At 35.0% G+C, this 16,469-nt stretch overlaps 1 protein-coding gene across 1 annotated transcript in view; it reads left to right on the top strand.

Annotated features, from left to right (window-relative positions):
* LOC111639884 (cubilin-like) overlaps positions 1-16,469 on the top strand; it is a 210,225-nt gene that overhangs the window by 165,830 nt on the left and 27,926 nt on the right. The window lies entirely within an intron of this gene.

Below are 16,469 nucleotides of genomic sequence, written 5' to 3'. Positions count from 1 at the left end.
ATCCGCCATGATGATGAACTATTTTCAATGTTGTCACTGTATGACGTGGCATAAAGGCGTTTGTTGATTGGATGCGCGTTTGCAATCGTCGCGAGTAGAACAAACTTTTTGTTTCTAGTTGCGATTGCAGTCGCGCCGGTTTTCGAGGGGGATTACTAGTTAACGGGAACAGCCGTCACGGTTGCAGTCGCCTGCGTGGTTGGAAATCGCTTAGTGTGACCAGGGCTTTATGAACTGTATTAAACAGTAGTCAAACTTAATAGCTTATAATAATTTTACAAGTTAAGAATAATTAGAAGAATTAGATACCTGAAATTAATTTTTTTTATGTTTTCAAAAATTTTGTCTTTTAAATTTATTTAAAAAGTGTTTTGTCTAAAAAAAAAATCATATAAAAAACATTACAATTAACAAATCCTTTGTGATTCTTGTTGGCCCACTAAGGTAAAATACCAAACAAACCAAACTCGCAGCAGATATGAGAAAAATTATTTCATTCACTTGTGATTTTATCTATATACAGATACAATTGTGGCGGTACGCCATGTCTTTGTAAATAGGGGTAGATATAAATTTTATTTCTCCTAAATTCCTTTGTCTTTAACGTGTTTCTAGAACTTTCTAACCTATTCTTTTTCTATGGGTGGGGGACCTTTGTCCAAGGACAAAGGGAGAAGACAAAGGGGACATTAAGAAGCCCTGAGGCCATCAGGAAAACGAACAAGACACTTTCGGGTCAGCGTCCGAGGTGTACAGACGTAGGAAACAGCAAGCTAAAGGTTTGTCACCTAGTGGGACAAACGGAGAAGGCTTGGACGTCCTCTGCGAACGGACGAAAATTAGAAAGACACCCAGATTAAGACTTCAAGAAAAACGCTCCCGAATTCTCAAGAGACGGAATCAAGAGGAAGGAAATTGAGTTAATTCAAGTACCGATATAGAGAAGATCGGAGACTCCCAAGTTTACCCGGGTACCCCCACAAATCTGTCCTTTATACTTGTCTCTTCTCTTCATATCTCTTAATTTCTTCACTCTTCTTCCTTAGCATATAAGTTAGATTAAGGTAGATTTAAGTTAGTTGTAGTATTTCAAACCGTAATTTTGCATTGTCGCGAGCACGTGTCTCCTGCCCGTGAAAGCATAGAAATTTGTCGGACGGCTTCGAACTTGTGTGCGCACTATAGTTTGGGATCAAGTGTGTTTAGTGTAAACGAACCAGGTGTACGAAGGACCATGTAACTGTAGTTAAATAAAAATCCTGTTTAATTTATAGTTACTTCTTTGTCATCTTTTTTTTGTCCTCCACACCACCACACAATAAAGGATGCCAACTCTAGGACAGTTACTCTGACAGTAACCCAAAACTCGATTACTGGCAGAACAATTACAAAATTTATATATGACCATAACACTCAAATCATGATATTTGTAACCCATACAATAAATAACAATAATTATAAGCAATCCTTAATACTAAACATACACTAATATGGAAAAATAAAGATAGGAGGAAAGAAGTAGTAAACATGGCATACAGAACAGAACAAAGATACCCATGTTTTGCAAACATCTTTTCATCCTCACTGTCTTGAGATGCCACATGAAACTTCTTACACCAAAATTACACTTTCTTCTTTTTTTTCTCAGTTCCTGAAAGCTATAACTAATCAGTCAGTTACTTCAGTGGTCCCCAACCTTTTTATCGCTGCGGACCGGTCAACGTTTGATATTTTACTGTGACCCACTGAGGGGGGACATTGATTGTTTATATTTTAGATTGATTTAATTTAATAATTTTAATTTAATTGTATTTAAACGTGCCTTCAAAATAAAATACAGTTACACCAAAAAATGAATATAATGTGATTTAACATTTTAACTCACTAGAATGCTAAATCAATGAGAACCCTGAGCTTGTTTCTTTGAAACAAGACAGTTCCATCTGGGGGTAATAGGAGACAATGACACCCGAAGTGTGTTTCTTATGTCCAGTTTATTCTATTGTTCCATTGTCCATTAAAAGTCGCACAAACCCGAGAGAAATACACCATAGTAAATAAAATGGAAATACCAGTAATTTAATGTTCCTTGGGTGGCCCGGTACCATTTGATCCACAGACCGGTACTGGTCTGTGGTCCGGAGGTTGGGTTACTGATAGAGAATCACAACTGGTCAAGTTTGATATCAAATCCAGCACTAAGTTCTTCCCAGAGATTTCTAAGATTCCCTTATACTTGGGTAAGAGACAGTTCACATTCCTGCCTTCAGTTTATCCTCTCTCTTCAAGCACCAGCTCAAAAGTGATTCTTCTTCACCTTGTTTTTCCTTAGGCACTTTTTACTTGTCTAACTGGAAGTGTTATTCTGAATAATACTTCAGATGAAAATAAAGATATTTTGTTTTGACTTTTAACTAAGATCTCCTCTCTTTGCTAATCAGAAACTTCACCAATATAATAAATCCTATTAATAAACAAGGTCCAAATAGACAATATATATACACCATCATTCCTATCTTCTCTCTGCCACCTCTCATTATCATCCCAGCATTTATACTTCAATCAATCATTGACATGTTATTTCTGGATTTATCTATGACTGTTGACAACACATTGAGGATATATCATTGACGATAATATCTTTGAACACTCTTAAGATCATTGTCCAAGAAGAAGCATCTCTCCGAAAGACTTTGTAAGCAACCAGTTTATATTAAATAAATGGGTTTCCTTTGTAAAGGTGTCTTGCCTCAGTATGTCCATCATCACCCACATATTGTTCTTTACCCCTCATTCATCTTGACTTGAGTCTAACTGATTCTCTCTTCCCCAGTCTGCAAACCTTACAAAAGAACATGAGAAAGATACTAAAACTAAAAACTAACTAAAATATACTATGGCATACAGCCACATAATAAACACTGTACACATAACCAATATTCAACAAGAAGCAATACCTTCTTGCTGGATATTGGTTATATGTACAGTGTTTATTAATGTACTGGTATAGTCAAGATTATTTCAAAGTTGACATAGCCTGTTTTTTGAACTTTTGAGTTTATCATCATCATAATATGATGATGATAAACTCAAAAAGTTGATAAACTCAAAAAGTTGATAAACTCAAAAAGATTGATAAACTCAAAAACTCAAAAAATGAAAAAGTAAAATTAACATATTGATATTATCAATATGTTAATTTTACTTTTAGGCTTAATTTTTTATTAAATCCAACAAAAATTTTTGAAGAAAATATTATGTATGTTTTACAAATTGTGAATTTGTATTGTATGGCAAAACCATTTCAAAGTTGACACAAAATAAAACATTGAGAAAGAGTCAAATCAGAACTTTGTTTGACTATCTTTGGCCTGAATTACATGAAGAAGTTGACTTTGCATACTGTTAATTAATTTATCAATGATATCCTGCCCAATTTCTGACTAAACCTTAAATCATTCTTCTTTGTATAATGATAAAAATTTTCTATGGCTAAGAGGAATACAGTGGTCTAATTCATTGCACAGATGTTCTGTTAAATTTAAGTCTGTTGACTGTGGTGGCCATTCAAGAACTTTGATATCATTTTCATGGAAGTATTTTCTGAGAAGCAGAGCTGTATGTTTGGGATCATTGTCTTGTTGAAAGACAAATTCCCTTCAAATCCCCATTTTTCTTGCTGATGCCACTAAATTGTCTTCAAGTATCTGTTTGTAATCTACTGCTTTCATGTGATTGTGAATTTGAACAATATTGCCCATTCCCAACCCTGAAAAACACCCCCAAACCCATTAATTAAGATGAGTGTTTATTGTTCCCACAGCTTTATTATTTTCGAATGCTTGATTTTTATTCCTCGAAACAAATTTTCATCATTTAGCATCCTGCAACTCTCGTTTTGACTCATCACCCCAAATAACACCCTTCCAAAATTCTAGGTGCTTGTCCACAAATTTTTTGGCAAAGCTGGTTTTTTCTTCTGATTCACTGCTGAAATCATTGGTTTTCTATGAGCTTTTCTATGGTTTTCCACTCTTCTGTGGAGGCCCTTTTTATTTAATCTTCTCTTAATAGTTGAAACATTGGCTTCAATAGTAAGCTGTTCTTTTATTTCTTTAGATGTTATAAAAGAGTTTTTGGTGGCCTCATGGTAAATCATTGCATCTGTGAAGTGCACATGAAATTAGTGTGAACAAACAAAGGAAAACATGTTATGATATTAATAAGATGATATAGTTTTACAAGCAATTTATTTCACATTTTAATACAGGCTCTTATTAGGGATTCAATGTCATGGTAAAATATGATATTAGTTTGGCACATCCAAAGCACACACACATATATACATATATATATACATTCTGATTGTGACAATATGATCAAGCCTGAAACCTTAAAAAAACTAATCTTTTATACTAATTTACCACTAATGATAGAAAAGGATAGATTTAAGAGGATATAAGAAATAATATATGGTACAAGTAGGGATACTTGCAGTTTTTCAGTGTATTTCACTATGCCTATTTGTTGGGTGGGATGCCACATGTGATTCTTATATAAATGGTCCGTTGTTATCTTCTTCAATAAAATCCTGTCCTTGTCCTCTTTTCTTATACTTAGTTTTTTTTTCACTGCCTCATTGCCACAATGATAAGACAGGATCCTTTCCTTAGACTTGTTTCTAAAATCTCTGGTCATTGCTAACACGACTCAGAGTGCTCTACACCACATTCATATGCTCCCAAGTCTTGGCAAAGAATGTCTTGCCTGTTGTCTTTTTGGCCTCACCTCAGGATCTTGTTCTCTTCTTTGTTCACCTTATTTCTTGAAACTGGTCATCACACCCAAGGGAAAAGGATTATGAAAGAAAGTTCTAGAAAGAGGGAGAGATACAGAACAAAGAATACTAACTAAACTTAATATCTGAAAAACGATATGGCATACAGCCACACATCTCTTGATGTTGTGGCCTTAAGGTGGTGTCTTCATGGTAAATTTCTCACTGTATTGTTATTTAATTATTTGACCACTATTTTTCTGACACTTTCTCATGATATTTGATGCTTTTTTGAAATAATAGCAAGAGAATCACCATTTTTACACTCATATACAATCTACACTCTTTCTTCAAGATTAATTTCTCTCTTCTTTGGCATACTTTCTTATTGATACTAAAAAAACTATTTAATTGACAATTCTGAAATTAAATTTTGTATTATATAGTAATATAATACAAAATTTAATTTCAGAATTGTCAATTAAATTTGTAATATAGTAAGAAATTAATTTCAATGTTTTCTTTGTTGTGAACTTTCAATTGATATAACAATACTTCACTTGTTGCTCTTCAGTTGTTTATTGGTGAAACAAACTCGTAATAAACAAATTGGTGTTATCTATTGTTTTATGCAAACTAGCAAAGCTATTGCAATATGCAAAGTAGTTAACAGACTAAAAATGCAGTTTTTTTTCCTTAAAATGTTAAAAAACATATTTTTCAGTTGTCAACTTTGAAATGATCTTGATTTACTTTCTCACCACATCAGGTTGTATATACTTCAAATACACCAAGTTAAAGAGATAAGAGAGCTGTTTATTCGTGGTTATGGACTTTGCCCTATTTGGAAATGGAAAGAAGGAGAAAGCAAGAGGTCAAAGTTTGAAAAGAAAGGGTAATAGTAAAGTTTGAAAGGAAGTCATGGGAGGCTTCATGGGTGCCTGTATCACATTTATTGAAATAAAACCAGAAGATTACAATATGTTTACATAATATTTAAAGTGGTCGTCATAGAATACAAACTATGAAGACTTGTGACAATTACAAAGCAGCAGGAAGCAGTTGATTTACGGAATTGGAAGGTGCAACCCAAGAACTGAAGGGTTACCAATGACAATGATGACGAGAAACTAAGAAGGAAATAGTTGTAATTGTTACCAGACAGTACAAATTTTAAAGATAAAGAGTACATTAACACATTTGTAGCGTTTTTGAGGAGAGTGGGAGGCCAATAGAAAATAAACACCAATTGGCATAAATGGATCACCATTCCGAACAAAATTAAACAGAATTGGCAGCTGGGGGTACAACAAAATGTACCGGACTACAGATGGTGGCCCAACTGATACCAGCAGAAATAAAACAGTGTTACAATACATTACACAGCACTGTCGGTGTTTACAGGAATGTTATATAGCGTACATTTACCATAATTATTTTACCCGTTTCCCCACCTCTTGTTCCACGAAAGGCGTATCTTTAGGCTGTGGCTAGTTAGTTGGTAGAACTGGTGGTCTCTCTACTGAAGCCATTGGTGCTTAGAGTCTTTGTTTTATACACAAATTGCGTTAGCCTTCTCCACAGCTTTTTGTTGCTAAATACTTCCGCTGGGTTTGGTGGCCAGTTCTGTCCCTCCATGAGGCATGCGCCTGTGAACGGGAGTCTGTCGTCGTTGTATTTTGAGCATGTGTAGAGGAAGTGTTCTGCTGTGTCCTCACTGGACTCACAGTCGCAGAGGTTGTTGTCCATTTTACCGAAGCGGTGGAGATAGGCATGAAAGTTGCCGTGCCCGGTCAAAATTTGGGTAGTCTCGGCATTTGGAGTGTAGTGTGTGGCCTTGACACGGTGAGTAATAGATGGAATGAAGGCGTAAGTTTTCCTCCCTGTGTCTGCATTTTCCCATTCGTGTTGCCACTCGTTGAGAGCTAAGTTGGTAAGTTGGTTTTTTAACCATGAATGAGGAAGTTTCTTGTAGGATGGTTCCCTGTTCAGGATGCAAGCCTTCCTAGCTAGTTTATCCACTAGTTCATTACCAGCTTGCCCCGTATGCCCAGGGATCCAATTGAAGTGGAGTTTTCTGATCTTGCTGAGGTTGTTGGCTTTGGAGATAAGATTGGCAGAAAGGCCGATGTGCCTCTTGCCATTCATGAGGATACTAAGAGCCGTTCTACTGTCCGTGTAAAGGCATATAGTGCCCTTGTACTTATGAATATAGTCTGTAATATGGTTGATGGCTTTAAGTATCGCCCATAACTCAGCTTGGACATTCGTGCAGTGGGCCGCCATTTTGGAATACGCCTGATATTTAATCTTGTTTTTGTTATCCATAATTGCATCTCCTGCTCCCGTACCTTCCTCACCCCTTGAACCATCCGTATAGATGCACCATGTTGCCCAGGTGTGGTTTTCCTCAGGATCGAGACATAACAGTGTACCCTTGTGTCTCGTGAGGGTGGTTTGAGTCTACCTTGTTTTGATTTGTACCATCTAGGCCGTTTGCCTGAATGTCGGCCATGATGTTTGACAGGCTCCTGGTGATCATTTCCTTAACCTTGTTGTTATAGGTGTTGTTGTCCTGCCCGGGAGTTTGACCCCTGGAAATAAGCCAATACCAGGCGATGGTTTTAGCCTGAATGTGGATTGGCGTGATACCGGCCAAGACAAGGAGGGCACTTGTAGGAGCAGTGCGATAGGAACGGCAGATTTGGATGGCAAACCTTTGTTGAATTGAAAGGAGTTGCTTTCTGGCATGAATATTGTAGACTGCCTTGTATCAGACCGGTACTTCGTAAAGAAGGGCCGGTTCCATGGCGGCCTTATAAATGGTTTTGGTGTTCTTGTAATTTAGACCCCAGTACTTACCTGTGATCCATTTTAGTGCATTTGCCTTTTGGGTCAACCGCTGGCAGAGCATTTTGACATGGTAGTGCCAGTTTAATTTGTCATCGAGGTAGACACCAAGGTATTTCAATTCACTGATGACTTTGACTTTATTCGACGCTATATAAATGCTTGGCACTCGTTGAAGTCTACCGCGTTTATTGCGTTTCGTGCAGATTAGGGCTCGGTACTTCTCATAATTTATTGGGAGCTTGTTCCTACTGCTCCACTCGTGGATATTTTTTAAATGGGTATTCGTGTCTTCTGCCAGTTTATCACAATTTTTATGAGCTACCATCAACATTAGGTTGTCAGCAAAGGCTTGGATGGCGGCCTTTCCAGTGTTATTTCAACTTCAACAAAGAAAGTTAAGTAGGGCTGTCTTATTTAGCAGAAGACTTAGCCCTGTTTTGAAGTTGAAAGAAGAGTTTAGTAAAGTAAGAAAAAGATGGAAGATGAAAGATAGAAGGATAGGACAGTGTGAAAAAGAGAGTACCATGGCACCCCATGGAACCCCAGGGGCATCTGCATCGGCATTTACTTAAACAACATATGTACAAAAGTATAAACTACAGAGTTATAAATATATACATAATACAAAAGTGCAGAGTTACAAATTCCATGTGTTATTGCAACTTGCAATGACATTAAAAACAAGATGGCATTTTTAAACCGTACAGCAAATACATACATTCCAATAAAAATGTTACATAGATTTAGTACTACTTTTGCCTTTTCCAGAGGAATATCTGGATTACAATTTATGAAATTGCTTATTACAATCAGTTGCGTAAGTTTAACAATTTAATATTTTTTATGGTTCCAAATGGGTTACTTTAGAGTTAACTTAATTAAATGAAGGTTTTGTTAAATTAAACAATAAATTTAGCAATATAAAATATTATACAATGTATTTAGGAAAGTATTGAGCCGTTTACCCTGTTTGTGTACCAAACATTGTACAATTAAGAATGGAGGGTATTAGCTGCCGTTAAACATATTTACATCTATATACCAATACAGTTTTTATGAAAATTATGTACACTAATTACAACCTTAGTCGGCATATAAATAACAATGACCTCAACACAAAGAATAGTCATTAGAGATTCAAATGTTGGAAAATTGTTACAGTTGAATATACAAATTAGCATTAATAACACAATAATTTTTAATTAGTCTGTGTTTGAACCCTCTTCTTCTGTTGAAGTCTCGCTGTCTTCATCTATCTCTTCCTCTGTTTCACTGTTGTCGGTTGAATTTCCATCAGTCTCTTCATCTTGTGTTTGTTGCGTTGTAGACTTGTTTTTTAACTTTTTTATTTGAATAGTGTCGGGGAGAAGAGCTTTAGTTTTTTCGATAAATTGCTCGAAACTCACCCATAGTTGCTTTTGGTTGAAAATGTCTTTGGGGTCAGGTGGCCAGGAACATCCGTGTTGTATACATTCTCTGTAAAACTGAAAACGTTGTTCTTCGAAAGTTTCACATTCATAGGCGAAGTGCATCGCATCTCCAACTGTAGTATTGTCGCATGAACACTTGTCACTGTTTATCTTTTTAATTCTATATAAGTAGGCTTTAAACTTCCCGTGGTTTGTTAAACACTGAGAGGTGTTGGGGTTTGGCTTATAATGTTTATTTTTAAGTCTATCGGTGATTGAGGGGATGTACTTGAAACATGTTCTGCCTGTATTGGATTCCTCCCACTCCCTTTGCCATATTTCGTTTCTCCATTTCTTTAGGTAGTTTTCCAGTCCTGCTTTTGGGAGTCTATTATATGTGATATTTGTTGTATTGTAACCAGCACGTTTTGCTAAATTATCAGCGATATCATTTCCTTTTTTATTCGTGTGTGCCGGGATCCATGAGAATTGAATATTTGTTAGATCTCCCAAACTTTGTGCTTCTTTGATAACTGCTGTTCCTAGTATAGTTGTCTTTCCTGTCTTTGTTAGGATTTTTAGTGCCGTTCTGCTGTCTGTCAAAAATCTTATTTTACCTTTATAATAGTTAATGTTTTCCTTCACTCTCTTTATTGCGTTAAAAAGCGCCCAAAGTTCGGCTTGTGTTATGCTACAGTAATTTTCCATTTTCAGACTTGCTTTGTAAACGATTCTCTTTTTTGATTGTTTAATTATACAGATGCCCGCACCCACACCTTCTTTGTGCTTTGACCCATCTGTATAAATCAGCCATTGAAATTTTTTGTCTTCTTCTTGTTCGTATTCTAGTTTAACCTCGTAGCTATTTCTTTTTGTAGGGTGGATTTCAAATTCTATCTTGTTTTCCATTCTGTCAATCTCCACTTTTCTGATCATCGCTGGAAGTTCATTATATTTTTGGGGTAAGATCTTATATTTGATATGTTTATCTATTTCTTGTTGAGGTTTTTTCCAGTAGTCATTATTTGTTATGATCCAGCTGTAAGCATTTATTTTTGCTGTTATATAGATAGGTGCGATTCCCCCCATAACCAACATTGCATCAGTTGGGGCCGTGCGGTAAGATTTAGTAAGATTTATTGCCGCCTTTCTTTGAACAGACAGCAGTTTTCTTTTAATATGCGTGTTCTGAAGGGCTTCCTGCCACACCGGAACTGCGTATAAAATAGAAGGCTCTATTGCCATTTTGTAAATAAGGTTGCTGTTTCTGAAGTTAGTTCCCCAAAATTTACCTGCTATCCAGTTCATTAAGTTTATTCGCTGAGTTGTTCTTTTACATATTTCGTTGACGTGTTGATGCCAACTCAAATTAGGATCTAAGATAATTCCAAGATACTTCATTGACTTTACTTGTTTAATTCTATTACCCTTCATTCTAAGTTTAAGTGTTTTCTTTAATTGTCCATGTTTGTTTCTCCTAGTGCACACAAGTGCCTCACACTTTGTATAATTTATAGGCAGTCTTTGTTGGTCACTCCAATTGTATATTTTTTCCATTATGTCGTTTGCTCTTTCTGTGAGCTTATCACAATTTCCATCTGCTATCATGATTAGCAAATCGTCGGCGAAAGCCTGGACTTTGAGTTCTTGACTTTCTGGATAGCTGTTTAGTAATTTATCGAATACCATATTCCAAAATCCTGGGCCACTACGTGACCCCTGTGGGCAACCTCTATTTATTGATCTTTTAATGTGGATGTTATTTGAATGGAACTCAATAAATCTATTTTTAAGGTAACTTTTTAACAACCTGATTTCTGCTTCTATATTTTTTATCTCTTTTGCTCTTTTTATTATTTCTGTCCATCGAAGATGATCGAATGCTTTTTTGAAATCAATTTTAATGAGAAGAGCGTGTTTATTTACTTCCCAAGCTTTATGAACAAATTCTTTCACACTAATTGCTGCATGTATTGTTGAGCTGTTGACCCTAAATCCATACTGATTCTTGTTCATATCTTTTGAATTATGAAGTTCCCAATTTATACGTTTAATCAGCAGTCCATCCAAGACTTTTGCCATTGTATTTAATAAACTAATAGGGCGATAGTGTTCTTTTTTCTGAGGATTATCGGTTTTTGGGATGAGTTTTATGTTAGCAGTCTTCCATGAACTTGGGAAGTAGCCCTTTTTTAAGCACTCGTTGAATAAGTAAACAAACACTATTGGTATTTCTTTAAAGGCATTTTTTAACATTTCCGGTGTAATTTTATCTGGACCGGGAGATTTTCCATTTTTCATTGAGGTGATTGCATTTTTTATTTCTTGGAAGGTAAATAATTTTATATTTTCCTCTTCTTCTCTTTGACTATTTTGGAGATCCGTTTGTATTTGCAATTCGTCATCCTCTTCCGTTTCTTTTTCGTTATCCCTTGGAAATTGATAATCTAGAATTTTATTGATGTTTTCTTCAATGTTGTGGTGGGAGTTTTGTTGGTTTTCATCGTTTTCTTCTATTATGTCTGGTAATTTTAATTTTTTCTTTTTATTAAATATCAGGTGATAAGGAAGATCCCATGGTCCCTTAGAATTATTTTCAGTACAAAATATCCTCCATTTTTCAGTTTTGGTAGAGTTGACGTTTCTCTTATACTTCCTGAGAAGATCCTTGTATTTTTCCTTTAGCTGTTGTTTTTTACTTTCTTCCTTGGTCCTGTTTTGCTGTTTTCTGACCTTATTTAAGTTTTTCTTTTGTTTCTGTAGGTCATTAGTCCACCATTGTGTCTTTTTTTGCTTTGTTTTTATTTCTCGACTTGCTTGGATCCACGCTTTTTTCATGTCTGTTGTTACATAGTTAATGTATTTATCTATATCTTCTTTTGTTTTAATATATGGGAATTCATGGCTTGACCAGTTTGTGTTAAAAAAGTCTTGGTACCATTTCCAGTTTGTATGTTTAATGATTCTTCTTTCGTTTTGTTTAATGTTTTGGAGATGACCAATTTTTGTGAATATGTATCTGTGGTCGGATCCTGTGATACTCAGCAATGTTTCACATGTGACTATATTCTGTGCTAGGTCTTCTGTTACTAAACAAACATCAGTCCATCCTCTTGCGGTTGGTGTATAAAATGTGGGGTGGTCAGTCATATTCACCGATATCATATCAAATTCCTCCATTAAGTCCATGATCATTTGTCCTCTTCTATCTTCTTTTTTATTAAACCAAACTTCCGATTTGGCATTTAAGTCCCCAGCCATAATTATGTACTTACTATCTATTTTTCTAAGTACTTTATCTAATTGGTTTATTGCTGTTTTGTCGTTTAGATATGGGGATAGATAAGCGTTTATTATATATATTGGCGGATCGTGATGTATAATAGCCGTTGTAATTATTTCAGATGAGAGACTAGGAATTAGTGCAATGTCTATCATCCCATTGGTAACAGCTATACAGTTTTTTGGTGTTTTTTCCGTATTTTTACTTAAAATTTGCCAGTTTCCAAGTCTTACCACTGAGTTTTGTATTGTATACGGTTCCTGAATTAAAACCACATCCGCTTCTAATTCTTTTGCTTTATGCATTAAAATTGAACTGGCTGCCTTACATCTTTGTGCATTAACCTGAAGTATTTTAAGTGTTTTCGTTGTATCTTCTATACTATTGTTTTCCATTTTTAACTGTCTGTATTTGTCTTCCAGATTGTACCCTTGCTTACTTTTATAATTCGTAATTTGTTCTGTTTATTATTTGTTCCTTGACTTTCAGTAATAATGGGCATTGATTATTGAATGCGTTGTGGTTTGTAGGTTTTTTCCTTTCGGGTGGAAGGTTTCTGTTTGTTTGTAGGCAGTTTGCGCATGTTGGGATTTCATGTCTCATTTTACAGTCCTTAAAGCAATGTCCTTTTGTGCAGTGACTGCATATTTGTTCTTTCTGACAATCTCTCGCCCAATGCCCGAAACCACAGCATTTAAAACACCTGGTAACAGGTACAAAGTCATCCACCCAGATTGTTGACCAAGATAATGATATTTTCTTTTGGCTTATGAGAATATTTCTGATTTGTGGAGTAACTAGGAGTACCACATGATGACAGTTTTCTTTGTTCTTCCCTCCTCTTATAACTGTACTTATCTTGCAGTTCTCTTTTACTGTTGTACTATTCATGTTTCTCCAGATATTGTTTTGTTCCGACATTATTTCAATTATATTTTCTTCTGGTATACTTTGAGGGACATTTAATAATATTACTCTCGGTTTTTTACCTGTGGATATTTTGCAATTGATGTTTTCTTTGATTTCTGATATATTTTCTATTGCCTTCTTTAACCTTTTCCCTTCCTGTTCACTTCCTACTCTTATGCATATACCATTCCCTCTAATCTGTTTTAGTTGCTTTATTTTGACTTTTATTTCGTGTGGTTGTATCCTATCCATGATCTTCCCTGTCACTTCCTTCATATTAACCTCGATGTTATCTTCTTTTTCAGGATATACCAATACTGCACTGTTATCACCTTCATCTCCTTTATTATGTATTGTTTTTGATGTTTGACTTAGACCTTGATTTATGTTTAGTCTCACTATTTCCGCATATGTTGGTTGTCTTATCGTATTGCTTTTTTCTTGTCTGTTAATTCTTTCTCCTTCCGTTGTTTCTATTGGTTCAGTTTGTTCAGTCATTTTATTACGTTGTTTTTCTAGTTCAGCTTTCATTTCTAACATCCTTCCAAACATTTGGTGAACTGTTGCAAATATATTCATCGCTCTTTCTTTTATCTCTTTCCTCTCTTCAATTTTTATACTTGAGCGATATGGCATCGGCAAAAGATCTAATATTCTTGTGAGTTGAACTTTCGCTTCTTTCATTATGTTATCTTCTGCATTATTTTTCATTGTATAGTTATTAATATTAAATGTATCATCACCAAATTTGTCATGCATGGAACCCTCATGGATAGAATCATTAATACCTTCTAACTCCTCCATTATAGTTATTACCCCTACTATTAATGCCTATGATGTATATAATAAACAGAAGAGCGTGTTTTTGAAAAGTGGCGCAGTGCCAAGCAATACTGTATTTCCAAGTTATGAACTTAGAAAAACAGTATGAAAAGATAGATTAAATTTAAATAATATAATTAAATAATAATTAAAATTAATTTAAACTAATTTAAAACTTAATTAAACCCCAGGGATTGAAAATTAATCCTCTAATTGATTAACCATTATTAAAAACTATATTAATGTAATTAAATAATTACTAGCAAAAAGTAAAAACTTTAATGGAACTAAATATTAAAATATTTTAAAAAGAATAGACTAGTCCAACTCCCCTTTTAATTGGATTCGTCCCGTTAAAGCTAACTGAGCTAACGACCGTTATTAGATTTGAATAACGCAGACAATCGGTTAAAAACCGTTAAAACCGTTAAAGTACTGCTCTGCTTACAATTTTAGACAATTTTAAAATTGCGATAATTCCCTCTAGACTTAACCGATTTAAACCAATTTTGCATCACATATAGTAGGTGGTACCCTGACTCGATCATCCACTTCTCCCCCCTATCTCAATTTCCCCTCCTGCTAGAGCCCTTACAAAAACTGAAAACTAAAAAACCCCTAACTTCTCCCCTAATTGGCCCACCCAAAAAATAATGGTACCATACGAACCCTCTCAACGAGATCTATCCAGCAATGTATAAAGTTCCAGTGCGTGACGATTTTTAACTTTAATATCACAGTTTAAAGTCAGAGCCCAAATGACAGCAGCCTCTAATCAGTCGTGCAGTCCCGAGCTCTCATAGATAGTCCACTGCAAAATATTTTTCCAGTGTTACTGAAGGAATTTAGAAGGTCATCATATTTCAAATACACAATGATCTATAAATAACCAATAACCGGTGTGAAATTCTTCAAAAAATCGGCGAATGTTTTCGATTCCCCTCCTGGGATCTTCAGGCTTATTTTATATCTTCCATTATAACTGGATTCTTTAATTTGAATGTTTTTTAAAAATTTGAAACGTGACCTTTTCCGAAAAAATGTTCGAAAGTGGAAGGAATGCACGTGTTATTTCAAATATAATTTTCCACCAATGGGGATTCGTTATGTGCAATACCTCATATAAATTTAACTTATAAAATATATTATGATTTATTGTCAAGTAAAAATTGGCATGCTGTAGAGAGATTTATTTCTTCTTTGAAATTAATGCATGTGGATTTGCGATTGGCATTAAAGATTTCCATTGCTTCCAAAGTTCTTAGTTGCCCCTGATGTTGGGTGGTGCGGATAACGTGCGCTTCATCATCATCAAAGATAGGTGTGATGTCTGGATTTGTTGCATATGTAGATAGGGTTGTCGTACATTTATTGTGTGTGATGTCGGGTTTATGCTCTTTTAATCTTGTGGCCAATGAATGTTTGGTAGATTTGATATACACTAAAGGCATGGAATTCTGGATATATTTCTGGAGTAATGGAATACTGTATATTCCTGGAAGTCTGTTTGGGTCAGAATTGTCCTTCCTGTTCCTTAATAAACTGTAAATGGCATATGCAAATAATGAGGAAGTTCATGTTGAACTACAGAACATTAAATTGCTACACAGAGTATCAGATAAGTTAGATCTCAAGCAATTCGAGGTACTTGAGATCTACCAGGCAATTAAACAGGGAGTTGCTGTTAACTTCAAGGAAACGGACACACTTTCCACATCATGGCGCACCATTTTTGAACTAGATCCCAACGACAGAAATTTGTATTAAGGATAATTTAAATTACGGAGGATATTTACGTCATAAGTTACATGAAATTAATTGATTATCTATTTGGATATGCCTCAAATATTTTACATATATTTAAATTTTAATGTAACATATTCAAATTACATAATTAATCTAAACTTTAAAAAACATTCTATTTTACCAGCTGTTTGTTTGTTATTGTCAATATCTGAAGATGTTTATTTCACATAGATGAAAACGTTCGTAGTAAGAAATTTTCTGTTTTGTTATGAACTAGTGATGGTTTATTTGGTGAGAAGGTAAGTATCCAGTAAAAAAATGTGAATACACAGTTCACAAAATTATTTGCAAAAATGCAAAGAATCTTTTACTTGTGCGTATAGGATGACCTAGGAACTTGAAGCTGTGATAAATGAATAAAAACTTTGTCTTATATGCGAGTAAATATGGTACAGTAGAGTCTCGAAAACTCAGCACTCGATAACTCGGCAGTCCAGATAACTCGGCCACATCCTGGCAGGGCAAAAAAATCCTTAGTTAATTAATTTTCATTATAGACAGCTTTATAAAAGTATAAAAGCTCTCATAAAGTATTTTTCTGAGGTCTGTCTTATCAGGTAAATTACTGTACACAGTGTATTCATTAATTTTCATTTTCATGTAGTAAAGG

The sequence above is a fragment of the Centruroides sculpturatus genome, unplaced genomic scaffold, assembly GCF_000671375.1.
Source record: "Centruroides sculpturatus isolate CEXI.00-Female unplaced genomic scaffold, Cexi_2.0 scaffold1317, whole genome shotgun sequence".
In the NCBI taxonomy this organism is placed as follows: Eukaryota; Metazoa; Arthropoda; class Arachnida; order Scorpiones; family Buthidae; genus Centruroides; species Centruroides sculpturatus.
This window is presented reverse-complemented; position numbering and strand designations above follow the sequence as displayed.